Genomic DNA, 22,273 nt, shown 5'->3' with positions numbered 1-22,273 from the left:
GGCTGAATGGGTGTCCTAAGTGGCCGATCTCAAATGCCAAGGCAGAATCCTAGATAAAAATAGTAATGGCATGCTGCTAAGAATTCACAGGTCACTGGAGCTAGGAGGGACAGCTGATTAGTGAATGCCTGACTTGGAATTTGCCCCAGACAGGTCAAGCAAGTGCCAGGCAGATTGGTTGCCCCTTTGAGAGGCTTTGAAGCGCCTGCTGCGCCCACAGCCCCTTCTGAAAGATTTCTCAGGCTAAACCCCACTTTCCTGCCTGAGCATAGTTAACTGGACCCAGGTCAGCACAACAGTGGCCTTCAAGGTATTCCAGATCCACCAGTAGGGAGCATGTGACCGTGGACCATGGGGGACTGGCCAGCCAGTGGATCATCAGCCTTGGGGAATTTGGATTCAAGATCTACAAAGGGGGGCTGGGGTTGTGGCTAGAGGAAGAGTGCTCGCCTAACATGCAGGAGGCACTGGGTTCGATCCTCAGCACCATATAAATATAAAATATATTGTGTCCACCTATAACTAAAAAATAAATATTTAATAATAATTAAAAAAAGATCTACAAAGGGAGGGGCCTGAAGGTTGACAACTGCAGGCAGATGACACAGAGCAGGCTGTAGGCAGAAGCCCAGAAGCTGAGAAACCCTGAGGAAACTGTCCTTGTGGACCTGGGAGGAAGCTGAGCTCTGGTCTGTTGATCTGTGGGAGCCATCACTTCCTCCCACACATTTCAGTGACAAGGTAATTTTGGTGACATTGATGAGTGACATTTTAGAGATGAGGCCAGGTGCCCTGCAGCTGGGAGCCCATGTGCGTCTTGTGCGGTGTGGTCTAGAAGAGCCCTGCAGTTTCCTCCTGACCAATTGGAATGAACCAGTTGGAATGAAGGCCCAAGGCCGACTCCATGAGGTCCACTACTGGGGCTGCCAGGAGTGAGCTCTGCCAATAACAGACCGTCTCTCTTAGGTCTTTCCACATATGCCAAAACAGTTAAAGACAGGAAATTTAAAAATTTGATAAAGATAGCCCCGGAGGGAGTGGTGTTCTTTCACAGTCAGTGTCCGGCAGGTGCGTACTCAGCACATGTACACAGTGGCCCTGCTTTGGGGCTTCGATCGCTTGTCAGCACCAGGGTTGCGATTGGCCAGCATGATTTCGAGCATATTATAGTAGATCTTACAAACACTGTTGATAGTTTTGCTTCCATTAAAGCCAGGAAAAATAAGTTCTATTTTTTTTTGGTATAAATAAAAGTATTTAACCTTAAAGTGGTAAGTTTGAATATACTTATTTTTTAAATTCTTAAATAGTTTCTTAATCATTTTAATGTTCCAGGAAGAAGTCAACTATTAAAAAAATACTTCAGGGCTGGGATGTAGCTCAGAGCTAGAGTATTTGTCTTGCTTCTGAAAAGCTCTGTGTTTGATCCCTGGCACTGCAAAAGAGAAAAAAGAAAGAAAATAGTTTGAAACCTTGTTAGGGCTGGACACAGTGGCACACATCTGTAATCTCCTGAGGCAGGAGTGATCCTGGGGAGACAGCCCGGTGAGCAGGCAGGTATGGTACACACAGGATGCTGGGAGCTCAGTCCACCATCTGGAGATCAAGAGCAGTGCAGAGGCCAGAATGATAAAGAGGTAGTTGGCTTATGATTTCTTCAAAATGGTCACAACATAAAGCCATCAATAAAGGGTTTTGTGCCAGGCGTGATTGGGCTCACCTGTCATCTCAGTGGCTCAGGAGGATGAGGCAGGAGAATCATAAATTCAAACCTGCCTCAGCAATTTATCGAGGACCTAGGCAACTCAGCGATACCCCATCTCTAAATAAAATATTAAAAAGGGCTGGGGATGTGGCTCAGTGGTTAAGTGGTTCAGTGGCTGAATCTCTGGTACTAAAAATAAAAGTAAATAATAACGTAAAATAAAAGTAAAACCGTGTTAGTCATGGTGCTGTGTGTCTATAGATCCAACTACTCAGAAGGCAGAGGCAGGAGGATCACTTGAGCCCAGGAGTTTGGGGCCAACCTAGGTAACATATCAAACCCTATCTCAATACAATAAAAAAGTAAAGAACAGCTGGGCGAAGTGGCACATGCCCGTAATCCCAGCAGCTCAGGAGGCTGAGGCAGGAGGATCACAAGTTCAAAGCCAGCCCCAGCAACTTGGCAAGACCTTAAGTAACTCAGCAAAAAACCCTGTCTCAAAATAAAAAAGGGCTGCGGATGTGGCTCAGTTATTAAGCACCTCTAGGTTCAATCCCTGGTACCAAAATACATAAGTAAAATTAAAAAACTCCAAACAAACAAATAAAAAAATATTTATTGGGCTGGGGATGTGGCTCAAGCAGTAGCGGGCTCGCCTGGCATGCGTGCGGCCCGGGTTCGATCCTCAGCACCGCATACAAACAAAGATGTCGTGTCCGCTGAAATCTAAATAAATAAATAAATAAATATTTAAAAAACCATTTATTGAGGGCATATATTTTTCTTCTTGTGTAAGGCTCCCATATTACTCATCCTCTTATTTAAGATGTTGATGTTTTGCTGGTCATTGATTTTTGGTGCTAATTATAATGTTGTTAAGATACTAGATTAAAATATGATCTTTCCAAGATCATTGTACTGTCATGTGTAACTAATTAAAAAAATACAAAAAAATATGATCTTTCAGGGTTGGGATGTAGCTCAGTGATAGAGCACAAGCTTAGTATGTGTGAGGCCCTGGGTCCCATCCCCAGGAAAGAAAGGAAGGAAGGGAGGGAGGAAGGATTTCCCCTGATTATCATGTATTTTGGCATTTTTTAAAAGTGGGGGGCACTTGGGTTGAACCGAGAGCCTTGCAACTGCTAGGCAAGTGCTGTACCACTGAGCTGCACCCCCAGCCCTCTTGGCACCTTCTTGAACTTTGCACCCAAGCAATTGCCTCTCCTGCCTCCCTAATTTTTTCCCAGGGTGATGTGGCTACTCTTACTTAAGTGGCTTTAAAAGGATCACATCTAGTGTGAAGGCTGTGTCATGGAGAAGGACACTCAGGTTTGAGTAACAGGTCTACATTGACCCCTCTAGCTTGTGCTACCGCTTGAGAGCTGCTCTCAAGTCCTTTTAGGATTATTTTGTGGCAAAGGGAATAGACACATAGTAATTCTGGCTCCAAAGATGAGGATGATGACCACAGAGTCATTTGTGGCTTCAGAGATGAGGATAATGAGTACAGAGAGAAGTTCCCAGGAGGCTGAGAGCAGCTCAGTTTAAGGGGAAAAGACAATGAGCCATTTGCAAAATGACATGCAGTTTCTTCCCTGGGAGCAGTTTAGGGAGAGGCCGAGACTCTCCCAGGAGGGCCTGGGAATTTGGCGTCTGAAGCCTGCAGTTTCTCCTCAAGGGCTTTGCAATCTATATATTGAGGCAAATTAAAATTATTTTCAATGCTTTTGAGATTTTTAGAATATCTTTAAGATCACACGTTAAACCTTCAGGGGCAGGGAAACAAGGCTGAGAATCAACACTCCAGTCTCCGCCTCTTATTCCAGGCTCCACAACCAGAATTTTGGATCCAGGAATCCAGCAAAGACAAAGCTACTTCTGTTGCCTTCCAATTAGAAGTCTGCCCTGTTAGGACACCGTCCCAGGCCTTGCTAACTCAATGCTCATTCACATACTCCTGGCAGGAGGGGGCATTCCTGGCCAGTGCCAAGGTCCCTCTCTGGGTCCCATCCTCTTGGTGTCTTGAGCTCACTGGACACTGCAGCTTTTGCTTCTGCTGCCAGGTCCATGTCCTGCTCTCCAGGCAGAGCTTATATCTTGGCAGAGCTGTTTCACTTTCCTTGCCTTCCTCTCCTCGTCCTGTTTCTTCTTCTGTGCTGGGCCTCAAACCCAATACCTTGTGCATGCTACCTCTGAGCTATGCCCCAGCCAGGCATATGGGTTGAATTTATTCATTGGAAGAGTGGATGTACTCTGTCCCATACACTGCAAAGCACAGTTTCTTAATCTGACCAGGACCCCATGGTCAGCCAATCAGAGGTCCAGAGACCTGAAATGGATATCAGTGGAGCATGTCCACCCATTTTCTGTGGTGAAGGTTTGTATTTGAAATCTCTGAAGGGGCCTGTGGCCCCTCAAAGTTAAGAATCATGGCTCCAGAGGGTGCTCTGAGTCATTGTGTCTTTGCTCATCTGTGTCACTGGAAGAAGTGAAGTTAACATTTCTTTTTTTCTTCTTTCTTGCTGGGGATTGAACCCAGGGCCTTGTACATGCAAGGCAAGCACTCTACCAACTGAGCTGTAGCCCCAGCCCTGAAGTTAACATTTCTATAAATTCTGTAAGATGCCCCTGTATTTTCTGACCTAAGACCGTCATAGCTGTCCATGTTAAGCTCAAGAACTCTGGAAACTGAACTGCCCAGTTCTCAGCCCTTGCAGAAGGGACCCCTTCATTTTCTCCTATCTCCTCCCAGCTTCTCAGGCAAAGTCCTGGAAAGAGGAAGTAAGAGGGCTCTCCTGTGGTTATCCTGACTGCCAGCTCTTTCCTTTGAAGATCCTCCTAGGCAGAGCCACACAGGGCTTGTCTGTACCTGTGTTGAGTGTAGGTACTCACAGCGGACCAGGATACTGCAGGAGACTACAGGATACATACACATAGGGAACCAGGGAATGTCAAAGCCAGAGGAATATGGCCCTCTCCTTTGCCCTCCTGGACTCTGACATTGTATTTTTCAGGAGAAGTGAGAAATCTAGCTCAGCATCTCATGGAAGGAGGTGGGGAAGGAGATCTGCTCCTTAGCAGGCAGCCTTCCCTCCTGCCCATTTAATTTAGAGCAATGCCTGGGGCCAGAATCTGTGATAAACATGTTAAGAGAGGACAGTGTAGAAAGGAAAGGAGTCCCACACATCCACAGCCAAGTGAGAGTTGACAAAGGCACTGAGGACTCACGTTGGAGGCAGGCGGGACAGTCTTTTCAATACATGGTGCTGGGAAAGCTGGCTACCCATGTGCTGAAGAATGAAGACAGATCCTAAGCTCTCACCAGTTCCAAACGTCAGCTCAAAACAGATTTAAGACTTACATGTAAGGTATGGGGTTGTAGCTCAGTGTAGAGCATTTGCCTAGCATGCGTGAGGCTCTGGGTTTGATTCTCAGTACCACATATAAAAAAATAAATAAAGGTCCATCAACAACTAATAAAAACATTAAACAAGGACATGTAAGACCTGAGACTGAAATTACCAGGGGAGAAAAAAACCCCAAAACATATAACAAACAAACAAAACCACAGGGGAAATGCTTCAGGACATTCAAATGGGCCAAGATTTTTTTTTTTTTTTTAACTAGAGGTCATTATGTGAAATGAGCACAGAAAGACAAATACTTAATGATTTCACTTACATGTGGAATGGAAAAAAAAAAATCAAACACACATACGTGAGAATGGAAGTGGTTACCAGAGGCTGGCCAGAGTGGCAGGGAGGGAAGGATGGGGAAAAGTTGATCAGTCACAGTTAGACAGAAGTAAGAAGTTCTGGTGTGACTACATTTAACAGTCATGCACTGTACATTTCAAACATCTAAGAAAAAGGACTTTGAATGTTTTCACCACAAAGAAATGATAAATGTCACCATGCACAGAACTCAAAGTGGATCAAGGACCTAGGAATTAGACCAGAGACTCTGTGCCTAATAGAAGAAAAAGTAGGCCCAAATCGCCATCATGTTGGATTAGGTCCCAAATTCCTTAACAAGATTCCTAAAGCGCAAAAAATAAAATCAAGAATCAATAAATGGGATGGATTCAAACTGAAAAGCTTCTTCTCAGGAAAAGAAACAATCAGTGAGGTGAAGAGATAACCTACAGAATGGGAGCAAATTTTTACCATACACACATCAGCGCACTAATTTCCAGGATATATAAAGAACTCAAAAAACTTAACACCAAAATAATAATAATATTAATAATAATAATAATAACAACATCAACCCAATCAATAGATGGGCTAAGGAACTGAACAGACACTTCTTAGAAGAAGATAAATAATCGAACAACAAATATATGAAAAAATGTTCAACATCTCTACCAATTAGAGAAATGCAAATCAAAACTACTCTAAGGGCTGGGATTGTGACTCAGTGGTACTCGCCAGGCACGCATGAGGAGCTGGGTTTGATCCTCAGCACCACATAAAAAATGAATGAATAAAGGTATTGTGTCCATCTACAACTAAAAAAAAATATTAAGAAAAAACTACTCTGTGGAGAGCCATTCTCACACGTGACTGGGCGACTCCCGGTTTGGGTCTGAGGCGCTCTGGCTAATCTGTGTGGGAGCTTTCCCGGCCCTCTCCTGATGAGAGAACCCGTCCGTGTGGGGGTGTGACTGACCACTGACCCCGGGGGCCAATCACTGACCCTGAGCTTGGAGTGCGGCCCCCCTCAACCTTCATTGGATGGAATTCTCCCCTGAATTTCTTGTTCCCCAATAAAAGGCTACTCCCCGCGTGCTCGCTCGCTCTCTCTCTCCTGTTAGCCCTGAGTAATCCTTGCTGCCCTACGGGTGGTTCGAGGTTGGAGCCAGAGAGGGGAGCCGTCTCGGACCTGGTCATAGAAAAAGGTAACTGAGTCTGTGTGTTTTATTTCGATCTCGCTAGTTAACTTTTATGCCAAGAACCTCATTAATGAAACCAATGCGCTGGCCGCATGGTGGACTACTCTTTTAAGATTTCATCTCACTCCAATCAGAATGCAGTTGTAAGAATGCAAGCAACAATAAGTGTTGGCAAGGATGTGGGGAAAAAGGCACACTCTTACGTTGCTGGCGGGACTGCAGGTTGGTGCAAACAATCTGGAAAGCAGTATGGAGATTCCTTAGAAAACTTGGAATGGAACCACCATTTGACGCCGCTAACCCACTCCTGGGTCTATACTCAAAGGACTTAAAAACAGCATACTTCAGTGATGCCGCCACATCAAGTTTGTAGCAGCACAATTCACATTAGCTAAACTGTGGAACCAACCTAGATACCCTTCAGTAGATGAATGGATAAAGAACTGTGGTATATATACACAGTGGAGTATTATTCAACATTAAAAGGGAATACAATTATGGCACTTGCAGGTTATTGGATGGAGTTGGAGAATATCATGCTAAGTGAAGCCAATCCCCAAAACCAAGGGGAGAATGTTTTCTCTGATAAGTGGATGCTGTTCCATAATGGGGTGGGATGTGGGAAAAATGGAGGAACTGTGATTGGGAAAAGGGGAGGGAGGGAAGGGGAGGGGGCATGGGGGCTGGAAAGATGATGGAATGAGATGGACATCATTACCCCAGGTACACGTATGAAGACATGAATGGTGTATAACCATTGGTGTCTACTTTGTGTATAACCAGAGAAATGAAAAATTGTGTTCCATTTGTGTACTATGAATTGAAATGCATTCTGCTGTCAATTAGAACAAATAAATAAATAAATTTAAAAAAAGAAATGATAAATGGGGGCTGGGAGTGTGATACAGTGGTAGAACATGTGTTTAGTGTGTGCAAAGCCCTGGGTTCCATCCCAACACCCCCTGCCACCCACCAAGATGAATGTTTGTGGAGATACATATGTTTGACCCATATTTAAACACTATCTGATCCATACAAATACTGAAGCATCACATTGCCCCACAACTATGTATAATTTGATGTTTAAGTATACATTTAATTTACATATTAAAAGGGGGGCTGGGGAAATGTCTCAGTGGCAGAGCCCTAGCACCACCACCCCCACCAACATAAAGAAGAAAGAAAAAACAGGGACTAAGACATCAAAGTCTACCATATTGGACATTTTGACGTTTTATAGAGGATGTTAAAGAAAAAACGATTCATGCCACACCTTAGAGAAGAGTAAGGCAGACTTTATGCAAGGGGTTTGCCACAGGGGGGTCTCGCAGGAAGTGAGAGATGAGACTCAACTTGGAACATAGCAAGGGAAAGTGGAGATTGTTGGCCAAAGAACAGGATGGAGGTCAGTGGGTGGGAAATCACTAGGGGGAAACATGGAGGAAGGGGGGGATTAGCTAAACAGACTCAACAGGATTCCTGCTAAAGGCAGTTGAGAGTGTTTGGACCAAAGCTGGGGCTCCCTACTGAACTGATTCAGCAGGATTGTTGCCCAAACTGGACAGATCAGAACCTGTGGACTAAGTATAGAGCCCAAGACGGGAAGGGGGACTAGTCAGAGGACTGAGAGAAGCCGGAGTCAAGTTTGGTCAAAGGAGAGCATCTTTGTCAAGGTACATGCCTGTTTTGAGTTTGGATTCTCTCCCCAGGGGAGAATGTACACAGTACATAGCAGAGGGGTTTCAGGGCACTGCCGGGCAAGTCAGTCGCAGTCTCTGCCTTCAGGGTGCTTGGTTGGCTGAGCAGACAGAAGTAGGTAGAGCCACAGTGCAAAGTTAAGTGGTGAGGGATCTAATCATAATCATTGTTATTATTATTATTACTGTCATTATTAGTAAAAGGATTGAACCCAGGAGTGCTTAACCACTGAGCCATATCCCAGCCCTTTTTATTTTATATTTTTTATTTTGAGTCAGGGTCTTGCTAAGTTGCTCAGGGCCTTGCTAAGTTGCTGAGGCTGACCTCCAACTTGTGATCCTACTGCTTCTGCCTCCTGAGCTGCTGGGATTACAGGATGCTCCACAGTGTGGGGCTGAAGAATTATTTTTGATCTACTTGAGAATAGCTCCAACCCAGCCACCCCCACAGGCTGGCATGCTGTCTCTCTCTCTCTCTCTCTCTCTCTCTCTCTCTCTCTCTCTCTCACACACACACACACACACACACACACACACCTCCTTTATTTGGCTAAAAGACTGGGAAACAACCAGGGAGGACTGTCTCTTACTAACACAGGCAAAAAGCCATCATTGTACCTAAGCAGACATTTTTTAAAAAACATTTTTTTAGTTGTCAATGGACCTTTATTCAATTTGTTTGTTTATATGTGGTGCTGAGAATCGAACCCAGTGCCTCACACATGCTAGGCAGTGCTCTACCACTGAGCCACAACCCCAGCCCCCTAAGCAGACATTGTCACAAAATTATCACATCTCCTATCTGTTCCCTGAGGGTCCATTTATCATTCCTAAGAATAATTTATTTTTCCACAAGTGCTCTTCTCCTCCGACTTAGTCTGTTTCCTGTTACTATAAAGAAACACCACAGACTGGGTCATTTAAAAAGAATAGAGGTCTATTTGGCTCCCAGCTCTGGAGGCTGGAAGTCCAAGAACGTGGCACTGGCGGTACCTTGGTTCAGGCCTTCTTGCTGCATCATAACGTGGTGAAGGTGTCACATGGTGAAGCAGCAGCTGCTAGCTCAGATCTCTCTTCCTCTTGTAAAGCCACTGATGTCCTCACAGGGCCCTGCACTCCTGACCTCTTCTAACACTAATGACCTCCCAAAGGCGCCACCTCGGAATACCATTAACGTGAATGTGGGGAGTGAGTTTCCCACACGTGAACTTTGGGGGAACACGCTCAACCCTCAAAGCACTTCCCCTTCCCCTATCAGGATGTTATTTATGCCTCAAATTCTGACTGCCTCCTTGAGTCACATTTTTCTGTTAACTCCTGTACCTACATGATTAAAAATCCGTCTTTCTTCTTTTCTCAGCTTATTCGCGTACCCTTAGCACAGAGGGTAATTGGGTAGGGGAAAATTTTTCCTCTTCAATGGTGTCATAACTGGGATAGCAACACCTCTGGGTTCTGATTTGTGTTGAAATGTGATTCAAACTACATACCCTAAAGTTGCCTTGCTGTCGCTCTGATGGTCAAGGTTCATTTGTTCACCGAACAAATATTTTTGAGGGCCTACTACATGCCAGGCACTGTTTAAGGAACTGGGAACAGAGGAGAGAACTAGACCAAGTCTTGCCGTGGGGGCTCACACTCTGGCTCAGGAGACAGACAGGCAGTGCGTGGATAGACTGTGAGTTAGAAGCAGGACTGCATGAACCAAGGGAGTGCTGCGGGTCTCGTATCAACAGAATATGATCCCTATCAAATGATTCTCAATCTAAAATGTCAATGGTTTATATTTTTAGAGAGTCTCCCAAGTAATCTTTTTTTAAAAAATATCTATCTTTATTTTTTTTTATATGGTGCTGAGAATCTAACCCAGTGCTTCATACATCCTAGGCGAGTGCTCTACTGCTGAGACCAACCCCAGCCCCCCAAGTAATCTTTTTTAATAGGACAGAAAAGAAGCAGTTGAGTTTTTTTTACAACTTACTTTTAAAATTATAAAAGTAGGGTGGGGAATGCAGCTCAATGGTGGTGTGAGAGAAGGCCTGGGTTCCATCTCCTGAACTGCAAAACAATAAGAACAAAACAGCGGTCAGCCGGCAGTCCTGGTAACTTTGGAGGCTAAGGCCAGGAATTCAGGGCTAGCCTGGGCAAAGGATGGAGACCCTATGTCACCAAAAAAGAGGGCTGGGATTACTGGAGTGCACCACCACACCCAACTGTCTCATCTTAAAAAAGAAAAAACAAGCAAACAAAGAAAAGTTTTTTTGAGATATAATTCAATGTGCAATTCACCTGTTTAAAGCGTCTATTCAACATTATTGGTGTATTCACGGGCCATACAACCCGATCCACACCTGCGGTCAGTGCCTTTGTCCTCTCTAAAGAAATCCCTGCCTATTAGCAGTCAATCCCCATTCTCTCCAGTCTCCTGCCCTCTGCCACCACTAATGGATTTTATTTTTCTACAGAGTCAAAACTTGCCTCTTCTGGATATTTTATATAAATTGCATCACACAGCACGTGTCTATCTTCTTTCATGTACCGTCCTATTTTCTCGGCTCATCTATGATGCGTCATCTATCAGTACTTAATTTGTTTTTATTTTTATTTTTTTTAAAGAGAGAGAGAGAGAGAGAGAGAGAGAGAGAGAGAGAGAGAGAGAGAGAGAGAGAGAGAGAATTTTAATATTTATTTTTTAGTTTTTGGCGGACACAACATTTTTGTTTGTATGTGGTGCTGAGGATCGAACCTGGGCCGCACACATGCCAGGCGAGCGCGCTACCACTTGAGCCACATCCCCAGCCCCTGTTTTTATTGTTGAATAATATTTTCTTACAAGAATGTATCATGTTTTATTTATCCATTCATCAGTTGGTGGACATTCGAGTCGTTTCCGTTGTGTGTGTGGGGCTATCGTAAATAGTATTGCCACGAACATTCACGCATGTTTCTTTATTTTCTTCAGTTCTGGGAACTGAACCCTGAACCCAGGGGTGCTCTACCACTGAGCTACATCCCCAGATTTAAAAAAAAAAATTTGTTTTTTGACATGGAGCCTTACTAAGTTGCTGAGGCTGGCCTCAAACTTGTGATCCTCCTGTAGTAGCTGGGATCACAGGTGTGCGCACTGTGCCTGGCTCACGTCAAAGTGTTTGCATGGACATGTGTTTCCACTTGTTGTGGGTTTAAACTTAGAATTGGAACGATGTTGCGTTTTTTCTTTCTTTCTTTTTGCAGTGCTGTGGATGGAACCCAAGGCCTTATGCATGATAGGCAAGGGCTCTCCCACTGGGCCATATCCACAGCTCCTGTTGTTGTTGTTGTTGTTTCCCATTTTAAAATATACCCTGGATATATTTTCATGTCATTAGTGTTTATGTCTTTTTTTTTAAGATTTATTATTTTTTTTAATCTTCTTTTATTTTTATTTGGTGCTGAGGATCAAACCCAGTGCCTTACACGTTAGGCAAGCCCTCTAGCACTGAGCCACAACCCCAGCCCCAAGTATTTATGTCTTGTATAATATAGTTTAAAAACAAACTAGTGGTCTGGAAAATGATATCTAGGAGGTGGACGTTCCGCCTGCCCCACCTCCCACCTACTTCCCAAACTTCCTGTAGGGCTCTGGCATGATTTTAACAATAAAGTCAAGCAGCACAGAACTGCCTGCCTGCTGCTCTGGAGTGGGCGCTGGGAAGGATTCCTATTAGAGTCTGGGCCACTTAATCCCATTTGGATTCCTTTAGCCAGGATTCCTTTCCCAGGAGGGTGCTGCAGGAAAGAGAGGGGTCCTTTCTCCTGGTGGGGAGCAGTGTGGCTAGTGAGGGGCCAAGAGTCCTGGGATATTTTCATGCTGTCTCCACTGCCTCCATGGCCTGTGAGCAGTGCAGACGTCCTGGGGCAGGTTGAGGGGTCTCCCCATTCCATCCAATCTCACTTGCTGTGGGAACAGACAGTCCCAGCGTGGAGGACATAACACTTACCTGAAGGGAAGGTCTGGGATTGCAAACATTCCACATAAAGACAACCCTATCCATTGGGCTGCGGGGGAGGAAAGATTTCTTATCTTTACTCCTTGCCAGGTTCCAGGCCGAGACCCTTACAGCAAGGGACAGATATCAGTGCTTGTCCTGCCCTCGGGTCCTGTGCAGCCTGTGTGTCTTTGAACTTTGTAGAGGTGGAATGAGAAGCTCTGCTTTCTTCTCAGTGTGTCGCCTCATTGCTGCCTCCATTCTGTTTTGGAGATTCATTCAACTACTGTGTGTATTTCTGACTTGTTTTATAACACACAGGGCCCTGCTGGAAGAATTATCCAACTTCATGTTTTTAGTTGTTAAAAAGAATTAGTTGGGGGGCTGAGGGTGCAGCTCAGCAGTAGAGCATGTGCTTAGCATGCTAAGACCTAGGTTGATCCCCAGCACCTGAAAAAAAAAGGAAAAAGAAAACACGTAATAAGCATTAATTGGGAGGCCCTCACACTGAGGTGGCTCCAGAGCTGTGGGTTGCAACATAAGCAGGCCGAAGCCCGACTCCACGTGAACTCTAACTTCAGTCAATCAGAAACTGCTGATCTAGTTGGGCATGGTGGCACATGCCTGGAATCCCAGCATTTAGCAAGACTTCATCTAAAAGGAAAAAATAAAAAGGGCTGGATATGCAGCTTAGTGCAGAGTGCCTCCGGGTTCAACCCCCAGGACCCAAAACAAAACAAAACAAAACAAAACAAAGAAACAGAAACCACTAACCTAGCCCTTAACTAGGAATGTGGTACTTGAAATTGAATATATATATATTTTTTAAAGAGAGAGAGAGAGAGAGAGAGAGAGAGAATTTTTAATATTTATTTATTTATTTTTAGTTTTCGGCGGACACAACATCTTTGTTTGTATGTGGTGCTGAGGATCGAACAGGGCCACACGCGTTGAGCCACATCCCCAGCCCCTATTTTCTTTTTTTCTAATTTTGGTACCGGGAACTGGACCCAGGGGCACTTTACCACTGAGCTCACAGACGGACAGACAGACAGGTACACAGATGTATCTTCTTTGGGCTGCCTGATTCGTAACCACCGCTGTCTGCTCAGATGAGCCCTTTTGAACTTCCGTGGCTGGGCTCCCCTTTTAAAGTGGCTTGGTCCCATGTTTTGGTTTTTATCAACGGAGCTGCGCCGACCACCTGGATATCATTTTTTTCTTCTCTCTAACCCTAACCCTGACCCTGCTCACCTGTGCCCAGGTGTCCTGGCTGAGCTCTTATTGCCCTCCTGTTCCTCCTCTATGGGGGTCCCCTGGCGCTGGGCCACCCTTGGTGCAGCAGCTCTTTGATGCTTGTTGGCAGGGAATGACCCAGGCCTGGACAGATGATGTGGGACTCCGACTCCCGTACCACAGTGGCCCCATGTGTTAAACTGGGAGCAACAACTCAGACGCGGTCATGCATGGAAAGAATCTGTCCACCCAGGAACTCTTTGTAAACAGAAGATGGGCACCTGATTGGAATGTGACTGTGCAATCTTCAACCACAGGAGGTGTAGCTCATTCAGGGTCCCAGAGAGCTCCAAGAAGCTTTCCCGCCTGAAAAGCTCCTGGAGCCGGCACAGACCCAGGCTGCCTCCTTCTGGACACCTTTAAATCAAATTAGTATATGCCCTCTTCCAAGAAAACAAACAAACAAACAAATCTGTTCAAAACGCATGCTCCAAATCTCACCAATACCATCTGCTCAGGAGACAAAGCTTTTCCTTCTTCTGCAGTGTGGGAATTGAACCCAGGGGGCTTTACCATTGAAGAACATCCCAAGTCCTTTTTATCTTATTCATTTATTCATTTTTAGTTGCTGAGGTTGGCCTTGAACTTTGATCCTCCTACCTCAGCCTCCTGAGCCACTGGAATTATAGGCATGGCCAATGCTGCAGATATCATCAAGGGTAACAGAACAGAGCACCTCATAACATGCCACTAAGGTGTAAGGATTATTTTGAAGGGAAAGCAACTGAGAAGCAGGACATAAATCTGTAAAGCTGTTCCCCTCTCCTCTCAACCAGGAGGGACAAGAGTTAGTCCCCAGAGAAAATTCTAGACCTTTATCAGCCCTGAGATGGCACCAGAGGAATACACACAATTAGCCACAGCAACGGCAAGGTGCTTAGCAATTCAGTGTCTAAGAGGCCAGGTGCGGTAATGCACACCTGTAATGCTAACCACTCAGGAGGCTGAGACAGGAGGATCACAAGTTCAAGGCCAGCCTCAGTAATTTAGCCTGTCTCAAAATGAAAAGGGCTGGGGATATAACTTAGTGGTAAAGTACTCCCCACCCCCACCCCATTCAACCACAGTACTAAAAAACAAAAAACAAAAATAAAAGATGTCGTCTAAGGGACTGGGGATGCGGCTCAGTGATAGACCACATGCACAAGGTCCTGGGTTTGATTTCCACTACAGCATTACTAAAATTCTAGTGCCCAGTTGGAAAGAGAGATCTGAGTTTACTGAACTTAGGAAGTTTGATTTAAGGCATGTCTTTCAGTGTGGAGACTTGGTTACAATTGGGTCAGACCCATGATACAGCAGCCCAGGATTGGTGGACACAGTAAGGCACAGATTTTGGAATGAGGGATTCAAAGAATCAGGATGCAAACTGCCTCAGGAGGCTTCCGTGGAAGAGTTGATGGGCCTTCCAGAGAGGTCCGAAGTGATCAGTCACTCCATCTTCCCAGCAGGAGACTCTGGGAAGCACAGTCAGGCCAAGGAGACTGAAGAGAAGACAGGTCTGGCTCTGGGCCGAGCTTGGCGTCGAGGGTTGCAGTGTCCAAACACAAAGCATGGGCTGAAAAGTACAGAGCTCTGCCCAAGAGAGGAGTCCTGACACTAATCCACGTGTCTCTAACTTCATGGAAAGAACTGGTCGCCAGGCATGAGATAAGATGACCTCAATTTTGTCACTACCCAGAAATATGGAACCTGGAGATGTGAATGCCAGGTGCTGGGCCAGGCAGCCTGAGAAGGGAGGAAAAGCACATTGTTCCCAGCCTCCGTACTCCTTTGTTGCCCCTTATGTCTCAGGAAGAAATCCCTGATAAGCCATATTTCTGTTTGTGGGGTTTCTCCCACCTGGGGTACAGACCCTCTTCCTTTTGGATGTCACCCCAGTGTTATTCTTATGAGTCACTTTGTGTGTGTATTTTTTGAAAATGCAGCTAACTCGATTCTCAGTTTGTTTTCCTAGTGAGCTGTATTGTCAAGGGTCATCAGTATGAGCCAATTGTCCTTGGCAAACACGTGGGGTGAGACAGGTTTCTCAGTGAGAAGCACCTCTTTGGATTTTCTCAGACCATGTGCCTCTGCTGCTCTGTCTCTGACCTGGAAGGGAGACAGTGTTGCAGACTGCAGAGGCTTCCCCACAGGAGGGAGAAGTTCCTCTCCTGCTCTGTCCCTGACCTGGAAGGGACACAGTGTTGCAGACTGCAGAGGCTTCCCCACGTGGAGGGAGAAGTCCCTAAGCAAGGCTTGGGGCTGTGTTGAGCCCGAGTGTCCTGGGTTCCCTGGAACACACTGCAGAGGTGCTCTGGGGGAGAGGTGGTTTGGGGGAGCGGGAGACGCCCAAGCCAGTGGGGAGGGCTGGGCAGAGGGAGAAGCTGATTCCACTGTGGCTGCAGCTGATGCTCATCCTGCAGGGAAGCCCTGGCCCCTGGCACTTGGCATCCGTGCTTCAGAGAGTAATGGGCCGGGGCTGCCCTTGAGCCAGCAGGGCATCATCCACCACTCCAGTTACTTCACGTTGCTCCAGAAGGTCACTTAATACTTACAAGCCTGAGGTTGCTCATCTGTAAAATGGGTCCAAAATGCCCTACTTTTCAGGGTTGTTGTAAGGATTAGAGATAGAAAATGGCTTTAAAGTTCCAAGCACAGTGCTATTGGGGCTGGAATATGAAAAATCCATACTGGGTTTCCAAGGCTTACTTCAATAAAAAAAACAAGAATATAAAAGATCTCAATAATTTTCACAAACCTTTTTCTTTTTTTGTGATGCTGGGGGTTGAACCATGCTAGGCTCAAAGTCTACCATTGAGCTTCATCCCCAGCTTCTCTTATATTTTAAAATATCAGTTGACTATTAGAAGGGTAGTATTTAAAGTAAATTGAATTGGATAGCATTTACTATTCAGATAATTCCATCTTTTTGTTGTTGTTTTTGACCTGGGGTCCCCTTAGGTTGCCCGGGGAATGCCTGGGCTCAGGTCATCCTCCTGCCTCGACCTCCTGAGAACTGGGACCACCACACTGGGCTCCTTTGTTTCTCTTCACATTTTATGTTTTTGCTTTGTCTTTGGCTTGGGGATTAAACTCAGGCCCAGGTCAGTTCTCCACACTGAGCCGTACCTCCAGCCTTCATGTTACTCTAAAAAACAAGACTACTTGAAAATTACAACTAGGGACAGGGCTCACTGGGCTCGTCGCCTGCTTTTACGAGGACAGGAGCATCTAGAGGCTTGAGCACCACCCATTTCATCCATGGAAAGGGGGTCTTAGCTCTTGCTGTGCTGGTTAACAGACCATCTGGGGATGAGTGGAGGTAAAGGGGGCCACTGTGGGCTGCAGACCCTCCAGGGTTCTGCCCTCCCCCTTCAGCAAGCTGACGCCCCTCTCCAGCCCCCATCCTGAGAAGACCACTGTGAGGTAGTGCAACCTTGGTCCCAACACTGTTCACAACCAAGTTCCAGATTTTCTGTTTAGGAAGGCAGGGGATGCAGCCCTCAGCTTTAGAAAGCTTTGTCCAAAATGGTTAATGCATTCATAATGAGGGGGGCGGGGTTCAGGGGGTTAGCTCAAGTTTTCTAGAACATTGATTCACACCAAGCATTTCCTTCTTCACTGGAGCCAAATCAAGGATTTTTACTGTAGAGGGCACCAAATATTCTCCCTCATTATTTTCTTTTTTTTAAAGAAAACATGACAAATTAGTGACCTGGAAGGTTTGAGTAAAAGCACATCAGAGAAATCGTTGTTTTGAGAGTTCTTTTCAGCTTAATTAACTCACATTGGCTGTCCAGTTTCATTTTAGGTTTGGAGGCGATTCTCAAATAGAGTGTTATGACAAAGATCATTCCACAGATTTGGAACCAGAATTTCTGTTTTCTAAGCTGTCACTCAAGCTAAACAAATGTCAATAGGGAATCTTTAGGCAGATTAACTTTCCCCTGAATGGGTTCTTTTATCTTTTCTGTCTGCATTCATTCCCAGGGGTATTTCTAGGACAGGCTACCTAGTCAGAGCACAGGAATGAAGTGCTCAAAAAAAGAAGAAGAAAAAAATCAACTGTTAATTTGGAGAAATTTGTTTCTAGTCTAAACAAGTTGCTGAGGTTTTATTTTTTGTTGTTGTTTTGTGTTAAAGATTGAACCCAAGGGGCCTTCATTCTCATTTTTAAAAATTTGAGACAGGGTCTTGCTAAATTGCTGAGGCTGGCCCCAAACTTGTGATCTCCTGCTTCAGCCTCCAGAGCTGCTGGGATTACAGGATTGTACCACCATGCTTGGCTAATCCTGACTTCTTGGTAAGATAGACTGCTTAGTTTTAGCTTGGTGATGTGTCAGTTTAGCGCGAGTGACTCCATTTTGATTTTTAGCTTAATCTGTTGGGGCCTAGTGCAGGAATTAAGTCCAAAATAATGGCCTTCTGCAATCTTCAGTTAACAGGATGAACCAGGCATGACGGCGAACCACCTGTGGTCTCTGCTACTAGGAAGGCTGGAAGACCGAGGAGAGAGGGTCATTGGAGCCCAGGCGCTGGAGACCAGCCTGGGCATCACAGTGAGACCCGTCTCAAAAAAAAAAAAAAAAAAAAAAAAAAGCAAAGCCAAAATGAAACACCCCCCCACCAACAGTCTAGTACCATATTTTGGTTATTTATCTCTTGATGGATATTTGGGCAGTTTTCACCTTTGACTACTGAGAATAGTGTCAACATGACAACTAATGTACCAGTATTTATTTGAGTCCAGTTTTCAATTCTTGGACGTGCGTACCTGGAAGCCGAATCACTGGGTCATAGGGTCATTCTGTGCTTAATGTTTTGGGGGGCTGTGCTGGGGATTAACTCAGGGGTGCTCCACCACTGGGCTGTGTCCCCAGCCCTTTTTTTTTTAAGAGAGAGAGAGAGAGAGAGAGAGAGAATTTTCAATATTTATTTTTCAGTTTTCGGCGGACACATCTTCGTTTGTATGTAGTGCTGAGGATCGAACCCGGGCTGCACCCATGCCAGGCGGGCGCACTGCCGATTGAGCCACATCCCCAGTCCCCCCAGCCCTTTTTATTCCTCTTTAGATACAGGTCCTGGCTAGGTTGTCCACACTGATCTCCAGGTCTGTCTCCTTAGTGGCCGTGTTACAGGCGTGTGCCAGCGCACCTGGTGCTTAACTTTCTAAAGAACAGGGACAGATTTTTAGATTTCCTAAAAAGGAAGTGGCCCATCAGAATGCTTATTCTATTCCTATGGAAGGAAGTTTTGACCAGTTCTAGGATAGAAAACAAAGCCAATTAAGATCATTGAATTAGATTGTTATAATTTTGTCCTTTGAGGATACATACCAGAGAGTATTACCCAGCCATCCAAAGCAGAGGAATGAAAAATGATACAATGTGTTTGAACCTCAAAAACATGAAGCTAAGTGAAAGGAGCCAGAGGTCAAGGCCACAGGTTGTGGGATTCCATGTATGTGAACCCGGCAGAGCAAGTGAATCTGCAGGGAAGGCAGATTGGCGGCTGTCAGGTGCTGGAGGAGGCGGGACTAGGAATACCACTGATGGGTTATTGGTTGCTAATTTATCTTTTGGGGTGGTGAAAATATCTTAGAATTAGATGGCGGTGGTGCAACATTTGTGAATGTACTAAACGACTCTGAATGGTACAGAGACCGAACTCAGGGACTTGCTGCCAGGCAAGCTCTCTGCTCCTGAGCCAAACCCCAACCCCTAAATTGTACTCTCTTTTTTAAATTTCACTTTTAATTTTTAAAATTTTAATTTTGAATTATTTGAAATATAGCACAAGAATCCAGAGGCAACATGAGTAACTGGGGAGAAAGCAATGGGTGGAAGAGCAGCGGTGTCAACTCCCACTTTTCCGTTTTCTGCTCTTCTATTCTCTACCTCCGCCCCTGGTTCTTTGTCTGGGAAGATGGAGATCACCTGTTTGTCTTCGTTTCTTGCATCTCTTCTCTTTCCTATTAGAATGGCATTGCCTTTGCCTTATTTTGGGTTCCCAAAGCAGAGCATAATACAGACATGGGTCCCAGAGTTTTATTTGGAGAATGATTTCTAAAAACCAAGAGGGAGGTGGCAGGGAGAGTAAGCCATGGAGGAAGGGAAGGCCGCGTAAGCATAGACCTCTGGTGTCCAGGATGAGAGTCAAGGCAGCCTGTTCCTTTGGAACATAGAAGAGTGTATATGATGCTTCGTATAACGCCCTTGGGATTGGACTCTTTGAAAAGGTGAATGTCATCCAGGTGTTTTGGGGCACACCTGTAATCCAAGTGGCTGGAGAGGTTAAGACAGGAGGATTGCAAGTTTGGGGCCAGCCACAGCAACTTAGCAAGGCCCTAAGCAACTTGGCAAGACCCTGTTTCTAAGTAAAATATAAAAAGGCTGGGGATGTGGCTCAATGACAAAGCATCCCTGAGTTCAATCCCCAGTACCAAACAAAAAGAAAGTTAATGTTATTTTATGCTAATTTCACTTAAAAACAACAAGAACAACAACAGTTTTTTTGGTGTGCTGGGGACGGAACTCAAGTCCTTGTGCATGTAAAGTGAATCTCCAGGGAAGGCACGTTGGACTGAGCTGCACCTCCAGTCTTCATGTTACTTTTAAAAACAATGAGCCCCCAGCACCAATTAAACAACTTTTTTTTTTTTTTTTTAAATATTTTTTAGGTGTAGATGGACACAACACCATGCCTTTATTTATTTATTTATTTATGTGGTGCTGAGGATCCAACTTGGGTCCCGCCTGTGCTAGGCGAGCACTCTACCACTGAGCCACACTCCCAGCCCAATTAAACTTCTTTTTAATGGCTTTCTCTATAAATGAACATTTGATGGCCTGAGAGAGGAGATTTCTTACTCATCCCAGCAACCTTTCCGGGCATCCTCTGTCATCAGCTAGGGCTCCTGGGCCAGCCTCAGGTGCCCTTGGCATCGTAGCAGCGTCTCCGGATCATTCCTCTTTCCTGTGGGGCCCTTGTCTTCCCGTCCCTGGAACCTCTACAGACCAGCTGTCTGCAATCGCCCCCTGGCTCTTGTAGGAAACTAAAAAACAAGGGGCTATAGCTCCATGGTAGGGCGCTTGCTCAGCCTGTGAGAGGCCCTGGGTTTGATTCCCAGTTCTAAAAAAAAAAAAAAAAAAAAAAAAAAAAAAATCCCAACTCAAAACTAAACCGATCTGCACATGTGTCTTCTGACCACTGGATGTCGTGAGCACACAATGTGAGCTTCAGGCCGAACTGTCCGCTTGGAGGAAAGGGCTTTGATGATCAAGGAAGTGGCCCTCCTGGTGACAGCAGAGGGCACTCCACTCCTGATGAGCTGATGGAAAGGGGCTTGGTTTTTGGAAGCATGACATGCAGACAGTGCAGACAATTACAGACGAGCAAAAGTACAGCCCTTGCTTTTTTTTGTTTTCCAGAATATTTCAGTGGAGCAGCAGTGATTATGGGGAAAAAAAAATCTAAAATAAGGTGCTCTTGGGGTCCTTCTCAAGGATTCTGACCAAGACAGGGATGACCTGGGGCTCTTTGGCCTCAGATGTGCCAGGCTCCACTCACCTGGAGAATTGAGACGGGTGTCCTTTGTCACTCTCTTATTCCTCGAAGACTGACTTTTAATATCATTGGAGAGCAGCTTCCTTATAAGTTGTCCTGAATACAGTCAGGCCGCTTTAGACTTGTATGATTGTGGAAGTTTTCAGAGCCAGGTGTAGTGGTGCACACCTGTAACCCCAGAGGTTTTGGGGGTCAGTATTTTCTTTTTTTGAATTTTTGAATATTTATTTTTTAGTTTTCGGCGGACACAACATCTTTGTTTGTATGTGGTGCTGAGGATCGAACCCGGGCCGCACGCATGCCAGGCGAGCGCGCTACCACTTGAGCCACATCCCCAGCCCCGGTCAGTATTTTCTCACGGATAAAAGTGCTCTTGGTTCCCTCTGTGCTGGGGTAGCCCAGGGAGGCCTGTGCAAACCAGCACTTGCAAATATTCTTGGCTGGGGGGAATTGTCCATGTTAATAACATCGTTAACATTTTCTTTCTTTCTTCATGTTTTCTCTTCTTCTTCTCTCTCTTTTTTTTATGTTTTTTTTTTAGTTGTATGGACTCAATGCTTTTATTTGTTTTTTATGTGGTGCTAGGATCAACCCAGTGCCTCACACTTGTGAGGCAAGTGCTCTACCACTGAGCTACAAGTCCGGCCCCCTCTCTTTCTTTTTGAGACAGGGTCTTGCTGGGTAGCGCAGCCTGGTCTGGAACTCCTGGTCTCAAGGGTTCTTTCTGCCTCAGTCTCTCAAGGATCTGGGACAATAGGTGCACAGCCATTGTGTGAGGCTGATCTCTTTCTCTCTCTCTTTCTTTTTTTTTGTACCAGGGACTTAGCCCAGGTGCACTTAACCACTGAGCCACAACCCCAGCCCTTTTTTATTTTATTTTGAGACAGGGTGTCCCCAAATTGCTTAGGGCCTCACTAATATGCTGAGGCTGGCTTTGAACTTTTGATCCTCCTGCCTCAGCCTCCCAAGATGCTGGGATTACAGGTGTGCACCACCACACCCAGCACTTTTTTTTTTTTTTAATTAGGAAGGAAAGTCAGTGAGGTCAGAAGAAACCTTGACCTTGATAGGGTAGATCTAACATTTGCCAGGATGCTAGGGTCATTTACACTAAAAGGTGGGTTGGTTTGTCAGTTATAAGGATTGTGTAAAAGCTTATCCAGAT

At 45.3% G+C, this 22,273-nt stretch overlaps 1 protein-coding gene across 1 annotated transcript in view; it reads left to right on the top strand.

Moving 5' to 3' along the window:
• Ca6 (carbonic anhydrase 6) overlaps window positions 1-22,273 on the top strand; it is a 60,850-nt gene that overhangs the window by 6,447 nt on the left and 32,130 nt on the right. The window contains exon 2 of the mRNA XM_046424753.2: window positions 6,522-6,605. The gene's annotated coding sequence lies outside the window, so the exon portion shown is untranslated. The remainder of the gene's footprint in view (window positions 1-6,521; window positions 6,606-22,273) is intronic.

This window comes from Marmota monax, unplaced genomic scaffold (assembly GCF_021218885.2).
Source record: "Marmota monax isolate L192 unplaced genomic scaffold, Marmota_monax_Labrador192_F-V1.1 WCK01_AAM20220418_F8-fsc00080, whole genome shotgun sequence".
Taxonomy (NCBI): Eukaryota; Metazoa; Chordata; class Mammalia; order Rodentia; family Sciuridae; genus Marmota; species Marmota monax.
This window is presented reverse-complemented; position numbering and strand designations above follow the sequence as displayed.